Source organism: Bubalus bubalis, chromosome 23 (assembly GCF_019923935.1).
Source record: "Bubalus bubalis isolate 160015118507 breed Murrah chromosome 23, NDDB_SH_1, whole genome shotgun sequence".
NCBI classification, from domain to species: domain Eukaryota; kingdom Metazoa; phylum Chordata; class Mammalia; order Artiodactyla; family Bovidae; genus Bubalus; species Bubalus bubalis.
Genome location: NC_059179.1, coordinates 2,526,943 through 2,546,851, shown reverse-complemented (window position 1 = coordinate 2,546,851; position 19,909 = coordinate 2,526,943). Strand labels below are relative to the sequence as shown.

Sequence of the window (19,909 nt, the reverse complement as noted above, 5' to 3'; positions counted from 1 at the left end):
CAGCTATATGTGTAAACTTGGCTAGGGTATAGTATCTAGATATTTGATATAACATTATTTTAGATTTTACTGTGACAGTATATTTCAGGTGAAATTAACATTTAAGTCAGTGAACTTTGTACAAAGCAAATTTCACTCCATAATTTAGATGCACCTTGGTGAATCAGTTGACTTCACATTCCAGGATGTCTGGCTCTAGGTCAGTGATCACACCATCGTGATTATCTGGGTCATGAAGATCTTTTTTGTACAGTTCTTCTGTGTGTGCTTGCATCTTTTCTTAATATCTTCTGCTTCTGTTAGGTCCATACTGTTCCTGTCCTTTATCGAGCCCATCTTTGCATGAAATGTTCCCTTGGTATCTCAAATTTTCTTGAAGAGATCTCTAGTCTTTCCCATTCTGTTGTTTTCCTCTATTTCTTTGCACTGATTGCTGAAGAAGGCTTTCTTATCTCTTCTTGCTATTATTTGGAACTCTGCATTCAGATGCTTATATCTTTCCTTTTCTCCTTTGCTTTTTGTTTCTCTTCTTTTTACAGCTATTTGTAAGACCTCCCCAGACAGCCATTTTGCTTTTTTGCATTTCTTTTCCATGGGGATGGTCTTGATCCCTATCTCCTGTACAATGTCACGAACCTCATTCCATAGTTCATCAGGCACTCTATCTATCAGATCTAAGCCCTTGAATCTATTTCTCACTTCCACTGTATATGAACAAAGCTAGTGGAAGTGATGGAATTCCAGTTGAGCTATTTCAAATCCTGAAAGATGATGCTGTGAAAGTGCTGCACTCAATATGCCAGTAAATTTGGAAAACTCAGCAGTGGCCACAGGACTGGAAAAGCTCAGTTTTCATCCCAATCCTAAAGAAAGATAATGCCAAAGAATGCCCAAACTACCACACAATTACACTCATCTCACATGCTAGCAAAATAATGCTCAAATTTCTCCAAGCCAGGCTTCAACAATACATGAACCATGAACTTCCAGATGTTAAAGCTGGTTTTAGAAAAGGCAGAGGAACCAGACATAAAATTGCCAACATCTGCTGAACCATTGAAAAAGCAAGAGAGTTCCAGAAAAACATCTATTTCTTCCTTATTGACTATGCCAAAGCCTTTGTGTGAATCACAATAAACTGCAAAATTCTGAAAGAGATGGGAATACCAGACCACCTGACCTGCCTCTTGAGAAACCTGTATGCAGGTCAGGAAGCAACGGTTAGAAATAGACATGGAACAATGGACTGGTTCCAAATAGTACGTCAAGGCTGTATATTGTCACCCTGCTTATTTAGCTTATACACAGAGTACATCATGAGAAACTCTGGACTGGAAGAAGCACAAGCTGGAATCAAGATTGCCGGGAGAAATATCAATAACCTCAGATATGCAGATGACACCACCCTTATGGCAGAAAGTGAAGAGGAACTCAAAAGCCTCTTGATGAAAGTGAAAGTGGAGAGTGAAAAAGTTGGCTTAAAGCTCAACATTCAGAAAACGAAGATCATGGCATCCAGTCTCATCACTTCATGGGAAATACATGGGGAAACTGTGGAAACAGTGTCAGACTTTATTTTTTGGGGCTCCAAAATCACTGCAGATGGTGACTGCAGCCATGAAATTAAAAGACGCTTACGCCTTGAAAGGAAAGTTATGACCAACCTGGATAGCATATTCAAAAGCAGAGACATTACTTTGCCAACAAAGGTTCGTCTAGTCAAGGCTATGGTTTTTCCAGTGGTCATGTATGGATGTGAGAGTTGGACTGTGAAGAAGGCTGAGCGCCGAAGAATTGATGCTTTTGAACTGTGGTGTTGGAGAAGACACTTGAGAGTCCCTTGGACTGCAAGGAGATCCAACCAGTCCATTCTGAAGGAGATCAGCCCTGGGATTTCTTTGGAAGGAATGATGCTAAAGCTGAAATTCCAGTACTTTGGCCACCTCATGCGAAGAGTTGACTCATTGGAAAATACTTTGATGCTGGGAGGGATTGGGGGCAGGAGCAGAAGGGAACGGCAGAGGATGAGATGGCTGGATGGCATCACTAACTTGATGGATGTGAGTCTCGGTGAACTCCGGGAGTTGGTGTTGGACAGGGAGCCCTGGTGTGCTGCGATTCATGGGGTCACAAAGAATTGGACATGACTGAGCGACTGAACTGAACTGAACTTGTGAATCAGTTGAAAAATTTAATAGAGAAAGACTGACCTTCCAGGAAGAAGAGGGAATTTTTTTTTTTCTGTAAGACTGTCTTTGGACCCAGCTGTAACTTTTTCCTGTGTCTCAAGCCTACCAGTTTACTGTGCAGATTTGGGACTTGCCTAGCCTCTATAATCTTGTAAGCCAATTCTTTCATGTAAATATTTCTGTTTGTTTCAATCTCTTTCATTTTCTCTATTTATAGATCCCATTTGTTCTGTTTCTTTGAAGAACCTTGACTAATGCATAGTGTTACTGTGAGGATTTAATAAAATAATGCACAAAATGTTGCTAGCATATAGTAAGTGATCAGTAAATAGACCAATATCTACCATTTTAGTTGTAATTAATATTAAAGCTTTACTATTTTCTAGTTAATATAACATCATATAATTTGGAAAATTGATTTGGTGCTGTGATTTGGAGAGGGAAGAACATTTAGATTTGACTGAAATCTTACTCTGTGGCACATTATGTACTGTGTGTGTTGTATTTCTCATCTAGTTTATGTGTCGTATTCCTCACTATAACCCTTTTTGCGGACAGTGTTATTTTATAAAGAAGGAAGCTAAGATCCAGAAAGATTAAGCACTATTTTCAGTGTCAACTGAACTAACTACTCACAAATCTAGCCTACTAGACCTAGTCAATTTGATCCCAAGACCTATACTCTTAAATTGTACCCTAAATTTTTTCAAAATAAAAAGTTGAACAAAATTCCAGCCAAAAATAAACAATGGATTCACTTTTGCTTTAATTGTAATGAGGCTGTGAGTTTAGCCTCAAAAAACCTCCAGAGACAACATCAGAGGCATTCACAAAAGCCATGAGTGACCTAACTGGCTCAAAAGCAAAACAGATATTTAGCCATTCACCCTGAAGGTGGGGTAAGGACTTGTCTGATGCTCTCCTGACCTCATTCTCTCCGCCCACCCTCAGGAAAGAAGACTTCACTATGAACTGGACTATTGTCCTTGGATTTACATTTGTTCAAATGAGTTAAATATCACATCCACAAATAGGTTTTTGTTGTTGTTGTTTATTTGCTTATTTGTTTCTCTTTGGCTGCAGAAAAAAAAAAAAAAGGAAATCTCTTACTCTCAGTTCAAGGGGCAGAGGAAAGGGAAACAAAAGAGATTATTGAACACTTCAGTTTCCCAGGTGGCTCAAGGATAAAGAACCTGTTTGCCATTGCAGGAGATGCAGGTTTGATCCCTGGGTTGGGAAGATCTCCTGGAGTAGGAAATGGAAACCCACTCCAGTGTTCTTGCCTGGAAAATTCTGTGGACAGAGGAGTCTGGTTGGCTACAGTCTATAAGGTCACAAAGAGCTGAACATGACTGAGTACACACACACATACACACGCATACATTGAAAACTTAAAGATTGAAATCATTCCACGTCTAAATATGGCAGCTGCTACTCAGCTTCAATCATTTTAACACAAACAGGGCTAATTTATCCCAAATTTATCCCTTATTTATCCCAAATATTCAAAAAAAATCAAGAGAAACCTGAAATATGAAAATTTATAAGAAATATCTGAACTTTTTAAGTATTGGGACATTGACGTTGAAGTCGCTCAGTCGTGTCTGACTCTTTGGGACCCCATGGACTGTAGCCCACCAGGCTCCTGCGTCCATGGAATTTTCCAGGCAAGAGTACTGGAGTGGGTTGCCATTTCCTTCTCCAGGAGATCTTCCTGACCCAGGGATCGAACCTGGGTCTCCTGCATTGTAGACAGATGCTTTACCATCTGAGCTACCAGAAAAGTCCCAAGTATTGGTAATGAGTAGTAACTTAAAAATATGTTGAGAGGACTATCAATTTTGAACAAATTGCATCTATAGAATTTTGACACATAGAACCTCAATTTACAAACAATGTAATTAACAATAGTATGAGAAAAAAGCACCCTATTTCACTTAAAAAATGAACCACAAGTTAATTCTCAGAATATATTTGTTATGATTTAATGGAGACTAAACAGAAAAAAATATATTCAGTATTTATCATCAACTTTTTCTAGTTCCCAGTCAAAAGTTAGTAATTTTCTCTTTTCCAAATTGCCTGTTGGCCTGATTACTACAGCTCAAAAAAGATAAACAATTGATTCAATTACCTGGATAAGTCATGATAAGCAAAGCATTTATATGGTATCCAGGGCACTCCAATGGCATTTTTATTTCAAAATAGGTAAATGAATGTGTTGGTAAAGCAGATAAAGACTATTCACATTTATCAGGCAAAACCATAGAGGCGGTATTCAAATACTAACATTAAAAAAAAAAAAAAATCAAATGTAGCATTTCAGTTAGCTCATCTATGAGCACTTTTGATTAGCAGAGGAGTCTGACTATGAAGGTTTAAAGCAAAGCAAAACTCATCCAATCGTTATGATGTAACCCCACATTATCTTATTTAATTACAACCAAAGTCACTGAAAACTAGGAGAAATCTGTTCTTTTTTTCCTTGAATCATGTAAAAGTTTGATTTTAAATTAAAATACAAGTATATATAATATATATAATCCTATGCATACTACATCATTACTCAGACTGCTAACCCTGTGATAATTTTAGGCATTTATTTATTATGTTCTACTGACAAACACAGAGCTGAGACTGATTAAATTTAAAAAGCCAGTCATTTTTTTAAACAAATATTTTATTTTAATGAAGTTGATACAGACAATGTCCATTTAAAACCCATATCCCAGGCCAAAAAGTACAAATAAAGTAAAAAAGAACACTGTTCTGCTGTATACATTTCTGCATAAATAACTTTAACTGCTAATAAAAACTATATCTTTTTGGGGATCTTCTGCAAGATTTTTTTCTTTTATCTTAAAATGCTTTCTCTTCAGTGAAGCCATCTCTGGTGTTAGTCATTATTCTCAATACCTCTGTCACTTTGCCTCCAACTTGAAATTCCTCTTCTTGTGGTCCAGACCCTCAGATTTGAAAAGTTAAGGAAAGGTCATTTTCCATAGTTCCGTTTTCTGAAAAACTCCCATCTCCCACTGAAAGTTATAGCTCAGGAGTGAAGCAATCACATACTGTAACCTCAGGGCCAACTGGAGAGTCATTAGGAACACTCATATTACTCAACCTTATTTATCACAAGCGTGCAAATGCATAGTCCTGGAAAAAGTGGCCTCTCTATGCACACATGTAATTTGTTAAAAGGACAGAGTGATATGAAGGGGGCTGAGATGTGATCACCAAAAATCAGCACAATGAAAACAAACAATGATGGATAATGGGCTCTAGAATTCAAGTTCCCAGATATTTTTAAAGAGTTGGGGTGCCAGTTTTCAATTCGGTTTTGAATACCACATTACAAAAAAAGCTATTTTAAAAAATAAAAGAGGATTAAGAGAAAAGAAAAAATAAAAGAATACCTAAACCATTGAATGATCCCCTGTTTGTTTCTGATAAATTTTGATCATATCTTTTTCTTCCATTCACAGTTCTTTGGGAGTGTGATTATCAACAATTTTCTGAACTTCAAGGAGAAACCTGAGTGAATTCATGGGAACTTCCTGTTTTTGACAGTCTGATTCTTTGAGTTTCTTGAAATGTATCATCATTTTCACTTTGAAGTGACTCTCACTGCTATCCTGTCTGATGACTTTGAGTTTACTATATTCTCCTTCTTTCTTATCCCCCAAGTCCTCAGTTGAACGTTTTGCTTCCTGGTCAGACATGGTGACAGTGACTTCCCCTGGGGTCTCCACACAGCAGCAGCGTCAAGTAGGCAGAAACTCACTCCAGAGTTTATAAATCTCTTTTCCCCATAGCACAACACCAAGGCTGGAAGGACTTCCTGTATGCCTTGAAGCCAGTTTCTTGAATCAGCACTTTGTTATTCCTGTGTCAGTCAGTGAGCATGTGAATGATATTCTTTTTCCAATGCAAACAGCAGAAATCTTGAATCTTGTTCTTTTTGAGTATAAGAAATAAGACAATTCAATGTGATTTAAAAAAAAAAAAATACATGTTGCCAAAACTCTATCCCTGAGCTAATCTTCAAGAGGATATTTTGCTCCACTGCAATATTTATGACATTTGCCTTGAGAAATAATTGCACTCTCCATAGAGGCCTGTATTGAAAAATTTTTTATTTGGGAAATGTAAGTTGGTTTACCAGCTTATTTTAGATAACTTGTGAATGCTAGTTTTAGTGCAAGTTTGTGTGTCTGACACACAGGCCAAACAAACCAAAATGTCAGAGTTTGGAGCAGAGAAATATTTATTGTAGGGCCATGCAAGGAGATAATGGCTCCTGCCCCTCCCCTCCCCCCAAAAAATGTTTTTTATGGGATCACTTGCTGCACAATTCTCTGATTGGTTGATGATGAGGTAACAGAGTGATGTTACAGGGGTTAACTTTATCAATCCTTGACTTGCTGTGTAGGTCTGGGGGCTGTTTGTTCATGATCATCAAGTAGTTAATTTCTCCCACTTGGTGGTGGTTTTCACCTCTGCAGAACAACTCGGGAATGTGCATTAGATTACTGTTACCTAAGTACTTCAGAGAGGAGTTAAGCAGAGGATAGGGGGGGAAAAGACCTCCCCAACCCTGAAGGCCCCATGGGGTCCTGCGTGGTTACAATAGAATATCAATCAGAGATGAAATAGCCCTAAGAATTTTCTCTCTCCAGTTATGTACCCTACAGAAGTGTGTTATACAAAACTTGGATTCCCTAAACATACACTGATCTGCCTTGGATGAAGACCTTGTCCATTCATGTTGTTTTAATTTTTACTGTGCTGAAATGTATTAATAATAATTCATGAGGAACTAGATGATCATGGTAAAAACTGGGTAATCACACAAGGCTGTTTTAAAAATGATGTGTTTTGAAGATTGATTAACCAGATGGACAACCAAAGGAATACCAAATGTCATGAGCAAGAAATGATTTTGGTCAGCGCTTTCCTGGGGTGTAATAAAAATGCATTACTAGATAGCTTTACAGAAAAAGATTTTGGTGAAATTTAATGAAAAAACAGGGGATAGGTAGCTAATTCAGAGCTAACAGGAAAGAGGTTTTCCCCAAAATGGAAAAATTTGCTCCATCTGGGTATTTTTCGGTAATTGAGGCCCACAAGCTTTGGCTAGCTATGAAACGACAACATACAATCTTAAAGTTGCATTAGTTAGAGAGCTTTTGTACTCCTCATCACCTAATGAAAGTTCAATTGATTTTTTTTTTCATTGAAATGACTAGTTATTGGATACAACTGTCTTAAATTGACTGGTAATTCAACCTATGCCTATATAACACTAAAATAACAGATCAAACCAGTAGAAAAAATAACAGTCAAGCAGATCAGTTTCACACAAATTAGCTAAATTGATAGAACTTTCCACCTTTTAACCTATCATTTCTGTTGTAGAGATAAACAGGCTCAGCTCAGCATAAACTCTGTCAAACCCCAAAACCCACACACAGAGAACACCTGACCTGAGAACACCTTGTCGAATTTCAGCTTCTCTATTTTTGCCTTTGGAGAATAAAAGAGCATTACATTTGCCTCCTTCATACTAAGCAATGAGCCTGGCCAGCCCAAGGAAAAATAATGGAATAAAGTCTGCTTTGGGAATTATGTCAAATTGCCTAATCAGAGATTTTTTGCTTTTTGATAAAATTTCTACCTTTCTACTGTCTCTAAACATTATTTGGATAACCTGTGCATTTCTGTGCCCACAATTCTCAAATTTGTCTCTCTCAAAAGCACTTAACTTCCCAAATTCTCCTCCATGTGTCAAACTTGGTGCTTTACTGATTGCTTTTGATAATGTAAGAAACTACTTGATTAAGAAGCTAAGGGCTGTTAATGGGTTACATCCCATGTAACTGTTGCAAACCTTAGGATTCTGTCTCACAAAATAGTGACCAGTGAGGAGACTCTCAAAATTCCCTTTAAGGTGAAGGAGATAAAGGATTTGGAAAACCTTGGATTCTTTCAGTGCTTCTGAAATGGAAGGGCGTAGGGTATTAACACATGTGAGGCTGATTCTGAAAGCTTTTCTTCCTTTAGGCTTAAGAAATTACAAATGTCACTCCAAGAATAGATTTCTTCAGTTTTTCAAAACTAACAGGCCCATGCCCATTACCCACCTGCAGGGATTTTAACTCTCTGTATTTAGGTTAGACCCAGGTACCATTATTTCTTGAAAGCCACATAGGTAAGTTTGAGATACAACCAAACTTGAGTGCTAAGTGACTACATAATAGTTGTTAGATGATTACCCAGAAACCTCAGAAAGATTATGCTAAATGAAAGAAGCCTCTCACAAAAGATGGCATATTATACGATTACATTTATATGAAACATCTAGAATGGGCAAATCTATAGAGACAGACAATAGTGTTTCCAGGGCTAGAAAGGAGTAGAGAATGAGGAATAGGGTGATGATACCAGGGAAGCCCTAGCTAAATGGTACAGGGTTTCTTTTTAGGGTGATTAAGGTTAACTGTGGTAATGTTCACCCATATCTGTGAATATACTAAAAACCATTAACTGGGACACATTAAATCAGTGAATTTTTAAGGTATGTCAATTATATTTCAATAAAATTGTTATAAAAATTTACATGATATGTACTGAAACCTATATCTCTCCACAATTGTGAGAAAAAAAATATATCTTTCTGTGTCAATTTTTTTGGGGCCTGGAAACTTAGAGAGTTTCAGCACCAAAATGCTGTCAGGTTTTTAAATCTGGATTTTATTTTTATTATAACACCATTGATGAATTAGTGATTGAAACCCTATGGAGGCTCTACTCCATTACTGAAATGAAGTGACAGTGTTTAAAAAAGCATCAGTGCCAAGCCATCTATGATGTAAAAGGAAGTTCCCTGTAGATGTCAGAGTCAGTCAATATTTTTTTTGATGATAATATACTGTTCAATTTTTTATGTGTATGGATGATTTATTTAATTAAGACAGCACATTATTTCTGTCAGGGAAAAATTGCTCTCCTGGCCACCCACAAAATGTTAACAAGAGCACTCTGTCATCCACTGATCAAAACCAACACAAAAATCTGTCAGCCTCGAGAGAGAAAAGTTGCTATTCTCACTCAGGCAGAATTCAGTTTTTATTCTCTGTAGCCATCGTCCATTCAACAGTGCTTGAAGCAACGAAGAGACCAATGAGAAATGTGTTAGCCTCTAAATATGGTTTAAACAAAAGTTTTAGTACCAATTTTTACATGTATAAATAAGATAAATAAGTAAGGGAATATGGGCTTCCCATGTGGTGCTAGTGATAAAAACCTCCTTGCCAATGCAGCAGACATAAGAGATGCTGATTCAATCCCTGGGTCAGGAGGATCCCCTGGAAGAAGGCAGGACAATCCACTCCAGTATTCTTGCCTGGAGAAACTAATGGCAGAGGAGCCTGGTAGGCTACAGTCCATAGGGTTGCAAAGAGTTGGACATGACTGAAGTGACTTAACACACACACAAGTAAGGGAACATATAAAATTTATTTTGAATACTATTATTCATTAAAATTATGTGAGGCAGCATTAAGATCATTTTTTGAGATGCTCCTAATGAGTTCTGATTTAAATAATTTTGAAATGGGTGGAATAAACTAATAGCTGTTAAATACATAAATGCTAATTACTTTTAATGTTCATTTATCAAGATATAAATATTTATTAAGATCTAAGTTTATATCAATACACAGTAAATCTTTAGACATCAAATTAGAAAATGTTTTAATCATTTTGTCAACCCTTGGTAAAAGGGTAAGCTTCCCTTTACCAAGATGACATACACTTATTTTTCTTAGAAGAAAACTTAATCAGACTCTCATTTTCAAATAGGAAAATAAAGGCTAGAGACATGAAGTTACTTGCTTAATGTCACAAACCCAGGTAATGTCAATGCTGGGGTCAGACCCATAATTCTAGAAACCTCACCTCAAGAGAGAGATCTGATTCAGACCCTAAAGCAACACTCACAGCCTGATCTGGCTTACAAATATATTGTATTAATACTAGTCAACTTGTGCTGATGTAACAAAACACCTTAGACTGAGTGGCTTAAACAATAGAAATTTATTTCTCACAGTTCTGGAGAAAGGAAAGTCCAAGATCAAAGTGTCAGTTAATTGGTTACTGGTGGAGCTGTGAAAAGAAGAGAAGCGAAAAGCAAAGGAGAAAAGGAAAGATATAAACATCTGAATACAGAGTTCCAAAGAATAGCAAGAACAGATAAGAAAGCCTTCTTCAGTGATCAATGCAAAGAAATAGAGGAAAACAACAGAATGGGAAAGACTAGGGATCTCTTCAAGAAAATCAGAGATACCAAAGGAACATTTCATGCAAAGATGAGCTCGATAAAGGACAGAAATGGTATGGACCTAACAGAAGCAGAAGATATTAAGAAGAGATGGCAAGAATACACAGAAGAACTGTACAAAAAAGATCTTCACAACCAAGATAATCACGATGGTGTGATCACTGACCTAGAGACAGACATGCTGGAATGTGAAGTCAAGTGGGCCTTAGAAAGCATCACTACGAACAAAACTAGTGGAGGTGATGGAATTCCAGTTGAGCTATACCAAATCCTGAAAGATGATGCGTGAAAGTGCTGCACTCAATATGCCAGCACATTTGGAGAACTCAGCAGTGGCCACAGGACTGAAAAAGGTCAGTTTTCATTCCAATCCCAAAGAAAGGCAATGCCAAAGAATGCTCAAACTACCACACAATTGCACTCATCTCACACGCTAGTAAAGTAATGCTCAAAATTCTCCAAGCCAGGCTTCAGCAGTACATGTACTGTGAACTTCCAGATGTTCAAGCTGGTTTTAGAAAAGGCAGAGGAACCAGAGATCAAATAGCCAACATCTGCTGGATCATGGAAAAAGCAAAAGAGTTTCAGAAATTCATCTATTTCTGCTTTATTGACTATGCCAAAGCCTTTGACTGTGTGGATCATGATAAACTGTGGAAAATTCAGAAGGAGATGGGAATACCAGACCACCTGATCTGCCTCTTTAGAAATTTGTATGCAGGTCAGGAAGCAACAGTTAGAACTGGACATGGAACAACAGACTGGTTTCAAATAGGAAAAGGAGTTCGTCAAGGCTGTATATTGTCACCCTGTTTATTTAACTTATATGCAGAGTACATCATGAGAAACGCTGGACTGGAAGAAACACAGGAGTCAAGATTGCCCGGAGAAATATCAATAACCTCAGATATGCAGATGACACCACCCTTACAGCAGAAAGTGAAGAGGAACTCAAAAGCCTCTTGATGAAAGTGAAAGTGGAGAGTGAAAAAGTTGGCTTAAAGCTCAACATTCGGAAAACGAAGATAATGGCATCCAGTCCCACCACTTCATGGGAAATAGATGGGGAAACAGTGGAAACAATGTCAGACTTCATTTTTCTGGGCTCCAAAATCACTACAGATGGTGACTGCAGCCATGAAATTAAAAGACACTTACTCCTTGAAAGGAAAGTTATGACCAACTTGGATAGCATATTCAAAAGCAGAGACATTACCTTGCCAACAAAGGTTTGTCTAGTCAAGGCTGTGGTTTTTCATGTGGTCATGTATGGATGTGAGAGTTGGACTGTGAAGAAGGCTGAGCACCGAAGAATTGATGCTTTTGAACTGTGGTGTTGGAGAAGACTCTTGAGAGTTCCTTGGACTGCAAGGAGATTCAACCAGTCCATTCTGAAGGAGATAAGCCCTGGGATTTCTTTTGAAGGAATGATGCTAAAGCTGAAACTCCAGTACTTTGGCCACCTCATGTGAAGAGTTGACTCATTGGAAAAGACTCTGATGGAGTCAGGGAGGGATTGGGGGCAAGAGGAGAAGGGGAAGACAGAGGACGAGATGGCTGAATGGCATCACTGACTCGATGGACGTGAGTCTGAGTGAACACCAGGAGTTGGTGATGGACAGGGAGGCCTGGCATGCTGCGATTCATGGGGTCCCAAAGAGTCGGACATGACTGAGTGACTGATCTGATCTGATCTGATCTGATCTGAGGACCCTCTCTTCCTGGCTTGTTCAACCCAATGACAACAACAACAAAATTCTTAAACTCATAATGTTTGTTTATAACAAAAACGAACAGTTTCTTCTGTATCAGAAAATGAGCAGCCTGTGATCCTCCAATTGGGTGGGTGGGGAAGCATATGCTTTATAGATCTAACTGCACAGCCCAGTCTGGCTTTATTTGCAACAAAGTGAATTCTGTGTTTTAATCTCTACCTGACTGCAAGGCCCTTGGGACTAGGTCTCCTAACTCATACACTTTGCCTTCTTTCTCTACCCTTCCTACTGACTTCTCTTTAAAACACACACACACACATGCCCACGCACACACACGCATGCATATGCACTCACTCAAAGCATGCTCTATCCTATATCCCAATTAAAAAAAAATACTTTTGAGACTACTTAAATTAACCTTGAAGAGACATATACTCTACAGATGCTGTTTTTCCGAATACACTTCATGTGGATTTTCTGTAAGAACACTGTACAAAAAAAAAAAAAAAAAAAAAAAAAATCAATGCCAGCTATTCCAAAATGATTGTTAAAGAACATTTAAACTTCGCTTTCATATCAGTCTCCTTTATGCAAACTCCATTTACATTGCAGATAGAAAAGGAAAGATAGTTCTGTTGTTACTTTTAAAAACTTCTCAGGTCTTTTGTTGTTCTTGTTTAAACGGAATAAATTGTTTAATAGAACAATGTAAAGTAGTTAATGGAGAAGTAAGGACAATTGCACTTATTTCACATGTTAGCAAGATAATGTTCAAAATCCTTCAAGCTAGGCTTCAACAGCATGTGAACCAAGAACTTCCAGATGTACAAGCTGAATTTAGAAAAGACAGAGGAACCAGAGATCAAATTGCCAAAATCCACTGGATCATGGAAAAAGCAAGAGAATTTCAGAAAACCATCCACTTCTGTTTCATTGGCTACATTAAGCTTTTTGACTGTGTGGATCATAACAAACTAGAAAATTCTTAGAAATGGTAATACCAGACTACCTTACTGCCTCTTGAGAAACCTGTATGCAGAACATGGAACAACAGACTGGTACAAAATTGGGAAAGGAAAATGGCAAGGGTGTATATTGTCACCCTGCTTATTCAACATTTATGTAGAGTACATCATGTGACATGCCAGGCTAGATGAAGCTCAATCTGGAATCAAGATTGCTGAGAGAAATATCATGGTATGGAGATGACACTACTTTAATGATAGAAAGTGAAAAGGGACTAAAGAGCCTCTCGATGAAGGTGAAACAGAAGAGTGAGAAAGCTGGCTTAAAACTCAACATTCAAAAATCTAAGATCATGGCATCTGGTCCCATCACTTCATGGCAAATAGATGGGGAAACAATGGAAACAGTGACAGACATTATTTTCTTGTGCTCCAAAATGACTGTGAAGGGTGACTACAGCCATGAAATTAAAAGATGCTTGATCCTTGGAAGAAAAGCTAGGACAAACCTAGACAGCATGTTGAAAAGCAGAGACATCACTTTGCTGACAAAGGTTGTATAGTTAAAGCTATGTTTTTTTTTTCCAGTAGTCATTTACAAATGTCAGAGTTGGACACTAAAGAAGGCTGAACACCGAAGAATTGATGCTTTTGAACTGTGGTGCTGGAAAAGATTCTCGCGAGTCCCTTGGGCAGCAAGGAGTTCAAACCAGTCAATCCTAAAGGAAATCAACCCTGAATATTTATTGGAAGGACTGATGCTGAAGCTGAAGCTCCAATACTTCAGCCACCTGATGTGAAGACTGACTCATTGGAAAAGACCCTGATGTTGGGAAATATTGAGGGCAGAAGAAGAAGAGGGTAACAGAGGATAAGGTGGTTGGATGGCTCTGCTAATTTCAATGGACATGAGTTTGAGCAAACTCTGGGAGATACTGAAAGACAGAAAAGCCTGGCATGCTGCAATCAATGCCACGAAGAGTCACACACAACTGAGTGACTGAACAATAAAAACACAAGCACAACTTCCCAAACTGATCAGTCCAAGTCTTTCAATATTCCCCTCCACATGGAGAATTTCAGAGTATATTCCTGTGGCAACAATGACAGAGAAAGGAAAGGATTTTCACACAGAGAAACCAAAATATGTTAAAGCATATAACTAATAAGAATCTTCCTCTGTTTAAAGATGCTATCTTTTACTTGCAATTAGCTACATGAAGTCAAATGTCATCAGTTTGATTTGGCCAGAATGGAACTGATGATATTGTACATAGTAGGTGGTTTGTATTTTTTCTTGGCAATGGAAAACAAAAAATTATTGAGAAAAGAGTATTATCAAGCATATTCAGGGCAAGGTTGTTGGGTTTTTTTTTAGGACAAATAATGTTCAAGCATTTAAAAAAAATCTTTGGAAAAAATTAAGAAGCAAACATTACTGTCTCATTACATATTCTATTCTCTTTAGCAAATAAAAACAATACAGACACATAGTCAAAGCAGTTTCAGCAGCCATGTTGACTGTTCACTTCAACAAATGTTGAATGTTCACTTCTCACCAAAAGACAAAGCTGATCTAAAATGATATATGACCTGACACACAGTCAAATAACTAGCATTCACAGACATAATTTGGGACTGGTAAACATTAGCGGAGTTCAATAGATGTGAAAAGAAGAGAAGTGAAAAGCAAAGGAGAAAAGGAAAGATATAAGCATCTGAAATGCAAAGTTCCAAAGAATAACAAAGAGAGACGAGAAAGCCTCCCTCAGCAATTAATGCAAAGAAATAGAGGAAAACAATAGAATGGGAAAGAGTAGAGATCTCTTCAAGAAAATTAGAGATACCAAGGGAATATTTCATACAGAGATGGAATCGATAAAGGACAGAAATGGTATGGACCTAACAGAAGCAGAAGATATTAAGAAGAGTTGGCAAGAATACACAGAAGAACTAAAGAACTATACAAAAAACAGCTTCACAACCCAGATATTCACGATGGTGTGATCACTTTCCTAGAGCCAGAAATCCTGGAATGTGAAGTCAAGTGGGCCTTAGAAAGTATCACTAAGAACAAAGCTAGTGGAGGTGATGGAATTCCAGTTGAGTTATTTGAAATCCTGGAAGATGATGCTGTGAAAGTGCTGCTCTCAATATGCCAGCACATTTGGAAAACTCAGCAGTGGCCACAGGACTGGAAAAGGTCAGTTTTCATTCCAGTCCCAAAGAAAGGCAATGCCAAAGAATGCTCAAACTACTGTGCAATTGCACTCATCTCACACGCTAGTAAAGCAATGCTCAAAATTCTCCAAGCCAGGCTTCAGCAGTACATGTACCGTGAACTTCCAGATGTTCAAGCTGGTTTTAGAAAAGTCAGAGGAACCAGAGGTCACATTGCGAACATTCGCTGGATCATTGAAAAAGCAAGAGAGTTCCAGAAAAATATCTTTTTCTGCTTTATTGACTATGCCAAAGCCTTTGACTGTGTGGATCACAATAAACTCTGGAAAATTCTGAAAGAGATGTGAATACCAGACCACATGACCTGACTCTTGGGAAATCTGTATGCAGATCAGGAGGCAATAGTTAAAACTGGACACGGAACAACAGACTGGCACCAAATAGGAAAAGGAGTATGTCAAGGCTGTATATTGTCACCCTGCTTATTTAACTTCTATGCATAGTACATCATGAGAAACGCTGGGCTGGAAAAAGCACAAGCTGGAATCAAGATTGCCAGGAGAAATATCAATAACTTCAGATATGAAGATGACACCACCCTTATGGCAGAAAGTGAAGAGAAACTAAAAAGCCTCTTGATGAAAATGAAAGAGGAGAGTGAAAAAGTTGGCTTAAAGCTCAACAGTCAGAAAACTAAGATCATGGCATCTGGTCCCATCACTTCATGCCAAATAGATGGGGAAATAGTGGAAACAGTGTCAGACTTTATTTTTTGGGGCTCCCAAATCACTGCAGATGGCGATTGCAGCCATAGAATTAAAAGACACTTACACTTACTCCTTGGAAGGAAAGTTATGACCAACCTAGATAGCATATTGCAAAGCAGAGATACTACTTTGCCAACAAAGGTCCGTCTAGTCAAGGCTATGGTTTTTCCAGTGGCCATGTATGTATGTGAGAGTTGGACTGTGAAGAAAGCTGAGTGCCGAAGAATTAATACTTTTGAACTGTGGTGTTGGGGAAGACTCTTGCGAGTCCCTTGGACTGCAAGGAAATCCAATCAGTCCATCCTAAAGGAGATCAGTCCTGGGTGTTCATTGTAAAGACTGATCCTGAAGCTGAAATTCCAAAACTTTGGCCACCTGATGCGAAGAGCTGACTTATTGGAAAAGACTCTGATGCTGGGAGGGATTGGTTTCAGGAGGAGAAGGGGACGACAGAGGATGAGATGGCTGGATGTCATCACCAACTCAATGGACATGAGTTTGAGTGAACTCTGGGAGCTGGTGATGGACAGGGAGGCCTGGCATGCTGTGATTCATGGGGTTGCAAAGTGTCTGACATGACTGAGCAACTGAACTGAACTGACACTTCTAAAATCTGTCTATTTTCATTTTTAAAATGTACAGTATACTGGAAATGTGACAGCAATATTCTTAGACTTGTGTTTTCATGTACAGATTATCAACCATTCCTAACATTTTTTATTAAAATAGGCCTAAATAGGAAGCTTTGAATATAAGTACAGATATGAAAGAAATTTATAGAACTCAATTTTTTTCCATATATTCCTTTACTAATAATGTCCTTTTAATTTGCAACAGTTCAGTTACTCTTAATTAGTGACATGGGACAATGGCTTTGAATTTTATATCATATATGACCCTCTATAAAATGCTTTACATTAATGAGATACAAAAATCACTGCAGATGGTGACTGCAGCCATGAAATTAAAAGATGCTTGCTCTTTGGAAGAAAGGCTATGACAAACATAAACAGCATATTAAAAAGCAGTGACATTACTTTGCTGACAAAGCCCATCTATTCAAAGCTATGGTTTTTCCAGTAGTCATGAATGGATGTGAAAGTTGGACCATAAAGAAGACTGAGAGCTGAAGAACTGATGCTTTTGAACTGTGGTGATGAAGAAGACTCTTGAGAGTCTCTTGGACTGCAAGGAGATCCAACAAGTCAATCCTAAAGGAAGTCAACCTTGAATATTCATTGGAAGCACTGACGCTAAAGTTGAAGCTCCAATACTTTGGTCACGTGATGTGAAGAGCCAACTCACTGGAAACTGGGAAACTCACCCTGATACTGGAAAAGATGGAGGGTAGGAAGAGAAGGGGGCAACGGAGGATGAAATGGTTGGATGGCATCATTGACTCAATGGACATGTGTTTGAGCAAACTCCAGGAGATAGTTAAGGACAGGAAGCCTGGAATGATGCAGTCCATGGGGTCTCAAAGAGATGGAGATGACTGAGCAACTGAACAACAACAAATTGATCTTACTGATTCTGTTTCTTTGGAGAATGCGTATACACTCTTAAATCTCATATTTAGATTTCTTGTGAGGATTACATAGAAAGCAGATAGCACAGTGCTTTATACATAGTATTAATATACAAAGAAACACTCAGAATCTGGAGGCTATTATTACTTAAGTGCCAGGCTACAAAGGCCATACTCACTTTCTTGAAAATTATTAACCAGTCCATGGAATTTCTGGACTACATGTCCCAGAATCCCAAAGTAGTACTAGGGCTGTAGCTTACCTGCTTGGAGCAGAAATTCTTCCAACTAAAAAGTTCACTTGAAGGGGTTTTTATTTAGCCTCCTTACCTAAATCTTAATATGGAATTTTCATCTTTAAAAATAATTTTTATAAGAAACAGTAATGTCATTACTGTACCTAAGATTCATGTACAGCAAAATGGTATGTGGAGAGTGCTCAGTAAAGACTATGAACTGTGTTTTTCTTTTTCTTACCAAGGAACAAAAGCTGATAGATCATTTTACAGATAAAGTTTTCCTGCAGTATATTGGATTGACAAGTGTTAAAACTCAGCTTCTTTTCTTCCTTGATGTAGTTTAAAAGAATTTGTTAGAGTCACCTGAAGAATCTGAGTCTTCAAATTTACACACAAAAAAGATATGCTTCAACTGCTTCAGTATCATTAAGATTCCACTCATGGGGAAACAGAGCTCAAAGATGGAGAGAAAACATTCATGTGCTTCAGCAAAGGTGATGCTTCCTAGAGAGGTGAGACTTATTTGCTGATTTGATGAGTCAGATAAAATTTATCAGCCTGATGGAGATGAACAGGCTTTCCAAAATAATTGCTTAAATAAACTGTGTCTCTTACATGGCTCCTAGTGGCTTTCTCTTCAGATGATACACTTAGGGGCAAAGTTCAGCATCCACATTCAGTCTAATTGTCAGACCTTGGTAGAGAGGTTATATAATTGCCCTTTGTGTGTGAGAAAATTTGGTTTACTCCACACTGGCCTGCCAGTCCTTCAAGAGCTAAGTCTATACAGAAAATGGGAAATATCATGTGATACTTCTTCTATGTGGACTCTAAAAAGAAATGATACAAATGAACTTATTTATAAAACAGACTCACACAGAAATGAACTTAGGTTTACCAGCTGGGAAGGGATAGTTAGGGAGTTTGGGATAGATATGTGTATACTATTATATTTTAAATGGATAACTAACAAGGACCGACTGTATAACACATGGAACTCTGCTCAATGTTAGGTGGTAGCCTGGATGGGGGGAAGTTTGGAGAATGGGTGTGTGTGTGTGTGTGTGTGTGTGTGTGTGTGTGTTTGTGTGTCTGTGTTGCTCTGCTGTGCACCTGAAACTGTCACAACTTTGTTGGTTGACTATACTACAATATAACATTTTTAAAAGTTAAAAAAAGAGTTAAGTCAATATGAATTTATAGAATACGGAATTTGTGCCTTAAACAGATGATATATGTTGGAAACTGAATTTAATTATAGCATATTAATTGAAAAGATTTTCATAAATATGTAGCAACTAAGAAGTATGGCAGAGAGTGGGAATTGCTATCCTAATCTGCATACAATGGCTTTGAGCACAAAGATTCAACATTGCCCAAGGTTGAATAAGTTAAGAGAATGCATGGAAAAAAATGTTGTTCTATTAATCAATATTCTTCTAATATTCACTCTGTAGCATATAACCTGAAAGGGTCAAAATCTCATTTCCAGGCACAACCTACATTCTAACAGAAAGCAAATTAGAAATCGATCAATTTAACCAGTTTATTTTTTCTGATGTATCAAACACTACTGTTACATATTACAGAGATTAGGTCATAATTATTTTTTACAACCACAATTTTGCAATATGCATGGGGATTTCAGTTTATTTATAATATCTGTGTGTGTGCATGCTTTGTCATGTCTGACTCTTTGCAACCCCATGGCTATAGTCCATCAGGCTCCTATATCCATGGAATTTTCCAGGCAATAATACTGGAGTGGGTGGCCATTTCTTCCTCTAGGGGATCTTCCTGAACCAGTGATGGAACTTGTATCTCTGGGATCTCATGCATTGCAGGCAGATTCTTTGCCACTAGCGCCACCTTGGAAGCCCTATAATGTCTGTTTTTTCCCAAAGAAATTCCAAAAATGCTAAGGATAGAATATGGAAATTAATTTGTACTCAAGTACTTGATCAGATGGTTTTAACTCAGGACA

At 37.9% G+C, this 19,909-nt stretch overlaps 1 pseudogene; it reads right to left on the bottom strand.

Moving 5' to 3' along the window:
- Positions 1 to 4,851: 4,851 nt before the first annotated feature.
- Positions 4,852 to 7,354, bottom strand: LOC123331332 (annotated as a pseudogene).
- Positions 7,355 to 19,909: the final 12,555 nt, after the last annotated feature.